The 9956-nt window shown below is 53.3% G+C and overlaps 1 long non-coding RNA gene across 1 annotated transcript; it reads right to left on the bottom strand.

Annotated features, from left to right (window-relative positions):
* Positions 1 to 4377: 4377 nt before the first annotated feature.
* On the bottom strand, positions 4378 to 8163 carry LOC116587805. The gene is made up of 3 exons (XR_004284649.1): positions 8061 to 8163; positions 5971 to 6118; positions 4378 to 4483 (listed from the first exon to the last, which is right to left on the bottom strand). It is a non-coding gene; the product is annotated as an uncharacterized LOC116587805 (long non-coding RNA).
* Between the last annotated feature and the right edge of the window lie 1793 nt (positions 8164 to 9956).

Below are 9956 nucleotides of genomic sequence, written 5' to 3'. Positions count from 1 at the left end.
TGCCTCCTGAAGCAAGGTCTTGTTCTTCTCAGACTGGGTGGCATCTCACAAAGTCTGACCTACCCATGAGGAAATGAGGCAGGAGGACCCAGAGTCACTTAGAGTCTAACTGGTGCATGGTGTTTACCGTGATTCCCCCAACACTCATGAATATCACAACTCAGGGTGTCCCTATCATAGCCTCCACCACCTACTATAGCCCTACCATCATGGCCTCTGTCATGCCCATGACCACTCTCCTCATCATCAGCGTGGTCCTCACCTTCACCATGACTTTGCCACCACCATTATCATTCCTACCATCAGCCCATCACTCCCATTGTCAATAACCCCATTGCCACAGTCAAAAACTCCTGCAGTCACTTCACTGCTGCCTTCAAAATTCCCTCAGCCCTTTTGGGGGGTCATAAGTCATCTTATAGTTTCCAGCAGGATTGAGCTATGAATGGGCCATCCAAAGAGACAGAGCCTGCAAGAAGCAAACACACTTTTCAGCATCATTGCTTAGTGGGTTCACAAGTCTTCACAGGTCTCCCCACCCACTCACCATCCTAAGAATCCTGTGGTCACACAAATCATGTTCTTCTTATTCATTCATGTCAGTAGAGGCTCCAGGAACAAAGGTATATACCCTCAGTGGGCTTCCCATGTTGCTAAGTGCTTTATTAGCTCTGGCCCCTTTGACTCCCCCTGGGCTGCACATTCCTCGTCTTCTGGGGCACCATCTCCTTGCTACTAGCCTGAGTCATTAACTCCGTAAAGCCAAATAGTGTCATCAATATATAGAAGGTCTGAGTTGGGAGTTCCTTCTCCTTTAGAGGATTACTAAAGTTATACCAAACTATCCACCCGCATTACCAATGTCCTAAACAGGAATGTCACCACCAGAAACATGACCACTATCCTCATCTTTACCATCATCACCATCATTGACATCACCTGACCACTAGCATAGTTTCTAGAAGAACAAACCCCAAGGAGTACTCTTCAGAAAATAGTCCCAAGGGATATACCATGTATAAGAGGAAGAAAATTCCACCACCAGTTGAATTTGGGAAACGCATGCACAATGCCCAATGTCCTTTAGCATATTGAAGGCTTTGAGATATCCTGCAGGAGAGGAATCTGTGTAAGGCTGTGGGATCCAATATTTCTCAGGAATATATTACCACTAAATCATTGTTCCGCCTAACCTCTATGAACATCACAATGAGCCCATGTTCCACACAACACACTCTGAGAAGCACAGTTCTAGAAGCTTAAAATTGCATAGGTCACAGTGACATCAGCACAGATGCACTGTGGGCCACCTGTCTGAATGCTTCGCAGGCACACACACTTGAGCACTGTCACAAAGCCAAAATGGTAACCTTCCCTGGGCCCTAGAAGACAGGGTAGTCATTGTCTTAGCCTGTACAGTACTCACTGTGTCCTCTGAGTGTCCTACAAAGATGAGCATCATTCGTGCTGTCCTCAGTACATCCAGTCTTCTGGGAACATCTCATAGCTTTGGATGTACATTTCCCAAGCCATTAAGTAATTAAGAAACATTTTACAGACACCTGAGCCTCTGGACAGCCATCCCTAAGGGCTGATCACCCAGCCTCAATGGCAGGAAGGACTAAACCCCAAGGTCATGGAGGCTGGAGGAAGGGTGAGGACCCCCCGGGACCACAGTGGCTGCAGCCTCTTCCTCACATAGCAGCAGCGCATAAGCACCAATTCCGGATAGGAGCTAGTCTAAGTCCATCATTGGTCCAAGATAAAAGGGAAGAACTATATCCCCAGAGTAGATCTTGCATAAAGCTAAATGCATTTGACTCAGAGGGTATCCTGAAATTGTCAGTTCCGCTCTGGGAGTTAGAATATCCAAAACACAGGTGGTGTTAGATGGTGGGTGTGTTTGTTTCCCCGGGACCATAATGAAGGACCACAAACTGTGTGGCTTAAGACTACGGAATTTGATCATCTCGCAGTTCTGGAGGCTCAGGGTCCAAAATCAAGGTGCCTGCAGGACCCCACTTTCTGTGAGACTCTGCATAGAACCCTTCCTCACCTCTTTCCAGCTTCCGGTTGGGGGCCGGCAATCCTTGGCCTTCCTCAGCTTAAACCGCATCTCTGCCCCTGCCTTCACAGGTCCTTTCCCCTGTGTCTTCCCCTTCACCTTTCCTCTGGGTCCAAATTCCATCTTTTTATAGGAGTACCAGTTACCTGGGATGAGGGGCCCATTCTACTCCAGCCTGACCTTATCTCCTACATTCTGACCCCTACTTTAAACACCCCCCTCCCAGCCAGGCCTCACCCTGAGGGCACCTCGCAGGAGGGAGGGCTGGTGCTGGCCTCACTGTTGTCCTCCCTGGGGACCTGAAGGACATGAATAGCCCCTCAAACTCCCACGGCAGGTAAAGAGTGGAGAGAAGGTCTCCTCCATCACCTCCTCCGCGGGCTTCTCACCTGAAGGGGAAGAAGGCTCAGCTGTCTGGCCCCAGGACGAGGGGGTTCCCTCGGGCCGGACTGACCTCACCAGCCTTCCGGCAGCGGGCCCACAGGCAGGGCATGTACACCACCGGCTTGGCCTCTCGGTTCCTATTGCAAAACACAGCACACAGGCTGATGCTTGAGGCCTTGTCAGCCAGATGAGGGGGAGAGGCCTCCTGTTCCCTCCGGGCCTATCTGGCCTGAGAGCTGCTTTGGCATATCGTGGGTACTCAAAAGAAGCCTGTGGAATGGAAGAGAATGAAGCTGAATTTCATATTCCCCATTTCCATTTCATTTCTTTGGCTCCTTCTGTTCCCCACAGACCCGGCCAGTTGGCTCACGCTCCCTACACAGGCCCTGTCAATTCTGACTTCCATCTCCTTTTATACCCCGCTATACCTGCTCCCTAGAATACCTTTCCCTCCCCTCCATTTAGACAAATTCCAAGATCACTGGAGTCCCTGTGCCTCCGTGACCGTGCCAGCTCCAGAATGGCGAAGCTCCGTGCCAGGCATTTGGGATCTAGACCTTGTCCGAGGTTGCCTGTTACCTGCTTATCAAAAACAGATTTTCTCTCTCTTGTCGTCTAGGAAACACGTTGAAGTATCACTCTAGCAACAAATGTTATACATCACTGTACTCTCCTAACTTGCATCCTGCCTCCTCCCCAAACCCTTCCCAAGGTGTTCACCCCTAATAAACATCTTACACACCAAACCCCATCTCAGCATCTGCTTCTGACAAACCAACCTGTTACGGAGATGGTGACAACTTTAACTGACGATCTAAAAGCACTGAGCACTGTGCATGACACACAGTAGGCTTAAGGGGAAGGCAGCATGCAGGCAGGTGTGAGTTAAATTCCTCCAAGCGGGTAGGAGAGCCCCAAGAACACCCCACGCCTAGTTCCCGGAAAGGCCAGGCAGGAGGGCCCAAAGACTCGCAGGGACCTGTGATTAAAGAGCCAGAAGTGGATTCAGATGGCCAGGAAATATCGAGACTCAGCACGGCGAGCCGGAGCGAGGGATGGGTGGAAATCTATATGCAGAGGTAATGTCTTCCAGCTCCTTGGGCCCCTGCCGCCCTGCCGACTTCTGTCGTCTGCCCAGGAGTGGAAGCTGCTCAGCTTTGAGTTTTTCCTATAGAAAGAGCCCCCTGGCTATTATTCTTTGCAGTGTGAAGTGGAAAATTACCTGGATGGGGTTTCACGTGAAGCAGCAAGTTGTTAGAAACGGCTGGAGGGACTTCTGAGCTGAGCTTCTGAGATATGAAGCCGGTTCTTGGAGGGTGCCGGGTTAACGGGAAGAAAGAAAAGAAAAGAAAAAAGGGAGTATGAGGTCTGACCTCAGGGGCCTGGTGCCCAAGCACCTTGGCGTGAGAAACTGAGGTTTGACCCATAACAAGCCACTCTGCCCACCTTTTAAGACTCCTTCAGTCCCCTTCACGAAAACTCCCCAAACTTAGCAACCCACAGGGTGCTTTCTGCTAAGGACACCATGGGGCCGAGGCCCAGGGAGAAAGCAGAGCGGTGCGCCTGTAGTCTTCAGAGTCAGGCAGCTCAAACTCTGCCTCAGCTCTGTCTGTCACTTTGTGGCTGTGTGACTTCTGGCAAGTTGTGTAGCGTCTCTGGGCCTCCTTTAGCTGTTATTGTCTCTATTATGATGCTCTTCCTGCCAACAAGAGTTACAGTCTCCAGAGAAACAGATGAACATGCCTTGAAACAAAAGCAAATTGTGTGTTCCTCCTTGCTGGAATTCACCAGAACCAGTACAAGCTGAACTTCAGCTTCAAGGGGCACTTCATGCATTTGAGAGGGGCCTTGAAGGGCAGACTTCAGACAGGCCTGGGAAGGAGAGAGGAATGGGGAGCATAAAATGTTGAGATGAAACCACAAAGGCAGGAACGGGTGTGCGGTGCTTGTGGGACAGAGAAGAGGCTGGGGGCCTCCTGCGGATTTGGCCTCCGCTGGCTGGTACTGAGGATTCCGAGGTTAGGGATACACAGTCTGGAGCGGGCGAGAGAAGTGAACATTCCAGGTGAATCAGGGTCTGGTCAGGGAAACAGAGACCCCAGAGGATAGCAAGGCATCCCAGTTAGCAATAGCCGAGAACCAGAGCCAGCCAGGGGGAGCTGAGGCCATGGGACCCTGCCAAAGGCTCTACCAGAAGCTGAGAGATACCTTGACTGCTCCCGACCTCCTGTCCTTGCTTCCCATCGATGGGACCTAACCAGAAGCCAGAACTGGCAAGGAACCTGGGAAATGTGGTTTGCAGCCATCAGCACCCACCCCTACCCCACAGTAGGAGGCAGAGCAGAGGAAGGCACACATGTAGCGGTGACCATTTTACCGAAATACTCGCAGATGCCACAAGAGGCCTTGGCAGGATGACTCCCCAGGAGTCAGGGCCGGTGAGGGCTTCCCCAGAGAGGCCAACACCTGAGACGAAGCCGGAGGAGGGTTAATGAGGAGAAGGGAGGATTGGCTCCGTGCTGAGGCAGGGAGCAGCGAGCGGCGGTCCTGGAGGTGAGGAGGCACGGTGCCATTGGATCCAAGAGGACAGGCAGGGGCGGCCCACAGGAGGCAGGGAGGCAGGTGGAGGCCAGACCCCAGAGAACCTTCCCGTGGCATCTGGGCCCAACCCCAAAACCTCCTGGGAGCCCAGGAGGGTCTGAAGTGAGAGTGACCCAGTGTGAGCATCCTGAGGGCCTGCTGCTGCATGGAGCTGCTGCAGTGGGAATAGAAAGGGAGTTGGCGGAGACAGTGCTGAGGTGGAAGTAACAGGGTTTGGGGCGCCCTGGGGAGGCCCGGGGAGGGAGAGCCCAGGGTGACAGTCGATTTCTGGCCTGAGCATCCAGAAGCTTGTGCCTCCTCACACGGCATCTCGTTTGGCCTTCACGGAAGTCTGAATTTGTCAGTGTGGCCATCCCCACATTACGGGTGAGAAAAAAGGCTCTGAAAGGTGACTTACACCTGTTCAGTCCCCAGCTAGCAACAAGTACACGAGGCACTAGGCAGAGGCTCTCAACCTGGGCTTGGCGTATGGCCGGAAGCAGGCTTCCTCCTCCCTGACCTGTGCCTGAAGTCTAGCGTTTCCTTCCATTGTGGGCCCCAAGCCCTGCAGCCAGCACCCGGGGCTCTGCGTGCTGTAGCAAGATTTCCACAGGAGGGTTCTGAACATTAACCTGGAAATACTGCCCACACGCCTCACAGCTTCAAAATGGCGTCGCCAGGACCTGCGGCTAGATCTCCCTGCCTCGTGTGTGAGTAATCACACACACACACATACAGCCCCAGCACGGTTTTTAGGACTAGGTCAATGCAATTGCTTTACTTGGTAATCCTTGGTTTTTTTAACTTAGGCTTTTGAAAACATTGCTCTGAAAAGGGTCCATAGGCTTGACCTCGCCCAGAAAATTTTCAAAGAGAAACCCCGTCTAAAAAAGAATTCTCGTCCCCCCACCTCATCTCTTACACCACGATTCTTAGCTCACCTGGCCCATCCGTGTCCCTGGGGGCTCAGTGAAGCGGGCGCCCTCCTGCCTGGAAGGCTCTCAGGAAGGAATGGAGGACCTCATGGTTCTCCTCAGTTGACACCACATGGATACGTCAGCTTCAGCCCCTGATTTTTCAGCATGGCTCCTAAAAAGCATATTTGTCTCTGTCAGGCCATGGGTCCCAGGACTGGGGCTCAGACACCGCAGTCACAGAACACAGGAATCCCTCGAGTGCGTGACTGACCCTCGCACAGCCGGGTGGTCAGGGAAGGCAGAGGAAACAGAAGGCTGGAGAGGCTCAGAGGCTTGTGCCGGGGACTCCCACCCCACCTGGGGCTTTGCCGGGATGTGAGGAGCACTCAGTCTGGGTTTCTTCTGACTTGGGCACCCCAAGAGCCTGGCACCCCAAGAGCTTCCATAGCTTCTCCTACAAGAACCAGGGTCTCTCCGGACGCTGGCCCTGAGTGACCCGCACTGCCATGGCTCCTACCATGTCTTCTCAGGACTAAATGCATTCTACATGGTTGCCAACCCCAACTCCCCCTGGCAGAGGCCAAGGGACCCTCTGGCTTGCCTCTGCCCCCTGCCAACCCCAGCCAAGACGATGTTGCTTCGTGTGCAGCCTATTAACTGCAGAGGGAAACTCTGATGAAGGCCAAGCCTCCCACCCCCTCACTACTGTCCAGCGCCTGTCGCCCAGTGCCACCCAGCCCGAGTGCCCATAGCAACCCCTCCCTCCCCTCTTTATATCATTCCTAGAACCCAGGAGGGGTTCCCTGGGATCCAAGACCCAGCAGAAGGGCCCAGAAAAGATGATAAATCTGGAAATTGCAGGGTCAGAAGCTAACACATAAGCAGGCAAAATGTGAGTGCTCCAAGGGCTGAGTGCAGAGTGGCCCACAGGACACTGGGCAGGACTGGGGAAGGAGCTGTGCACATCGGTAGAATGATGCAGCTCAGGGGCTCCACAAGGGCAGGGCTCTGCCCACACTGCAGGGCTGAAGGCACGTGGATAGACCACGCACACACCTAGTAACCCTCTTCTGGGCTCTGAGCTGGAGATAAGCCTGTCTCCACATCCTCGCACTCTCTGTCCTAGTGATGGCTGGTTGGCCCAACCCCATGCCATATACCCTTCAATCCGAGCCAGTACAGAGCATGGAGGAACAGAGGAGATGTAGTTCATGCCCCTAGGGGTGCTGGGGTCCCTCTTTGGGGGACATTGTCAGATACCACCCAACTCCCCTTTAAGGAAGGACTTGCTCCCACAGCTGCTGGGAGAGGTAAGCTGTCAGCACCTCAGGCCTCAGCTGCCAAGAGCTGCCCTCTCCCAGTCGCCCACCTCCAGGTCCAGCCATCAACCTCAGGTCCTGGGGAGACCTACCGTGACCAAAGGCGGCTGGACTCTAACTGGGCCCCCACTTGCCACAGAGCCCTGTAGAGTCCGCCAAGGCTATCATGGGCCAGCAAGGCAGCCTGCCCTCTGCCTCTGCTCACACCAGCCCCCTCGCTCCCACCCCAACCCCAGAGGCCCTGCCCACTAAACACTCCGCGCCCAAACCCCGTCCTGGAGTCTGCTCTCCAGGGAGCCCTTCCACAGGAGCGGATATGGCACTGAACGTGGAAGGAGAAGAAAGAGTCCACAGAGGAGAGAGAGCTGTGGGGTGGGGGTCCTCACCCCGAGTTATAGGGTCCTCCCAGATGTGCAAAGAAAGGAGACCTGGTGGAAACCTGTAGAGGGGATCATGAGGTGACTGAGGAGATGTTTCCAGTAAGGCAGGCAGAGGGGCCAGACCACAAGAGCCCTCTATGGACTTCAGTTCTCGGACAATAGAGAGGTTTTAAGGGGATTTGGACAGAGGAGCATCCACATAAGGGTGTTTTCTGGGGAAGGAATGCAGGTGGCAGAGAAGGGTGAGGGAGACCTGAAGTGGGTTGAAGAGAGGCAGCTGGGGAGCGGGGCTGTGGTATTTCAGGGTTTCTACTCCAGGTCAGATTTTAGAGACAGGACCCCGGGGTGGTTTATGAACTCCCACATCCGCTGATCTCTTTGGTCTACGTTCCTTCCCCCTTCAGCCGGTGCTTACCAGGCAGCCCTGTGATGAGAAGCACAACACCCAGCAATAGGTGCAGAGAGTCTGGCATGCAGGAAAGGCGCACTATCTTTCATTGCTGATTTCTGTGCTCTCCACACACCGGCTGTTTGTCGTCCCAGGCTCCTGACCAAGAAACTGAGACCGTGTAAAACAAGGGTGATGTTGACAGTGTAGAGACTGAGGAAACAGGCTCCTGGCCTACCCACTCTGCCCACAGGATGGCCCCCCACACAACACACTATTCACTGCCTGGGCTGGGGGCCAGGGTCTGGAAGGTTCTGAACACAGTTTGGTTGGGGAAATTTCACATTTCAGGAGTTGCCTTCAGACGGCTCTGTAGCCCCAAAGGGAGCAAAGATAGGAAGAGGAGCAGCTGTGGGTATTCGGGGCACAGAGAAAGCCGAACCAGAGCCAGGGCTAAGGGGGCCTGGGGGGATTAATGGGGGGAAGGAGGGTGGGTGTGGGAGGGGTGAAGGGCCAGCCGGAGGGCGGCTCCTGCCACTGCCTATCACCATGTCTGGGAGTCAAGGAACTCAAGGGGTCCAGGATGAGATAGAACAGGGGGATATTAGAGGCAAAATGTGAAGTTAATAAAAATACTTTATTCAATCCAACTCCAAAAGCAGTTGCACCCCTGCATGGCGTCCCAAGCTGGCTTTCTGATTTTTCACTTCGGTTAATTATCTAATGACTTGCAGGGCTCCCCACGGCTTGATGACTTGCACATTTTTCGGTTTCTTCTCTCGCCCACCCTGCCTTCCTGCGCAACTCTGGTCTTCATTCTCTGGAGTCTACCTCTCCCCGAAATCAGTCTCCTCTTTGTTAAGAGGTTGCTGAATCACAGACAGGAATTTTCTGGACCTTGATCTACCCTGACTGAGCAGGTGCTTCCAACGAGCACAAAGAATTAGGGATCTAGACCCTGTCTCTCAAAAGCTTATGGTCAAGGTGAGGCAAATATTTTTGTGTTCACACACCAGGTACAGGGCAAGTGGGAGACAGCACCAATTATCAGGCTGGAGGCCAGGGCAAAATGATTTTTAGCCAGTTTACCCTTTTGCAGAAGGACTAAACTATCAGGCTGGAATTGAGATGTGACAGGTGAAGGATTTGGGTTTTGATCTATGGGCAGTGAGAAAAAGATATTCCTTGGGCCAGATTCTCCTACAAACAGAGCCTGAGACAAGGACTTTGTCCAAGTGGTTTTCTTGCTTCCCAGGAACCATCAGTAAGAGAGTAGGGACGGGAGACAGGGAAGAGAAGGAGGCCAATCTGGGGTGTAGTAATGAGCAGGTTGTCACTGAGGGCATCTGAGGGTCAGTGCCACTGGGACTTCTGAGAGTCTGAGTAGAATATGCCTCAAAGTTGTCCCAGCAGGGGAGCGAGGGAGCTGGGGGATTTATACTCCACTGGCATCAATGGAGGGCTGTTCATTGGAGTGTAAAAGCCCCAGTGTTTCTAGCCAAACTGTCAGACACAAGCCGCAGGGGCTGTATCAGGTCAGCACCAGTATATAAGAATGGTTGGTGCCAGGGGCTGTGGGCAAGACATCAGCCATATCCCCTACAGGTACAACCAAATGGAAATTCAGCTCATTAGAATTCGAGATGCAGGACCGAAGACCAGAAATTCTAGACAAGAGTGAAAGCCATTTGCATAGAAAGCCTGGACCAGTGGAGAAAGTGCAAGACTGTCATGGAAAAGACCATGATCCGTGCTCCATTCAAGGAGCCTGGTAAGAGCACAGTGGGAGTAGAGGTTGGCGAGAGGGACGTGACTAAGGTGAGCTCAGGCTCTGCTCTCCCGAACCAGGCTTAGAGCCCCAGGACTCAATCCCCCTCGTGGAGCACCCAGTCCTGCCCACTCTGGGTTGCCTCCAGAACCAAC

The sequence above is a fragment of the Mustela erminea genome, chromosome 4, assembly GCF_009829155.1.
Source record: "Mustela erminea isolate mMusErm1 chromosome 4, mMusErm1.Pri, whole genome shotgun sequence".
Taxonomy (NCBI): Eukaryota; Metazoa; Chordata; class Mammalia; order Carnivora; family Mustelidae; genus Mustela; species Mustela erminea.
This window is presented reverse-complemented; position numbering and strand designations above follow the sequence as displayed.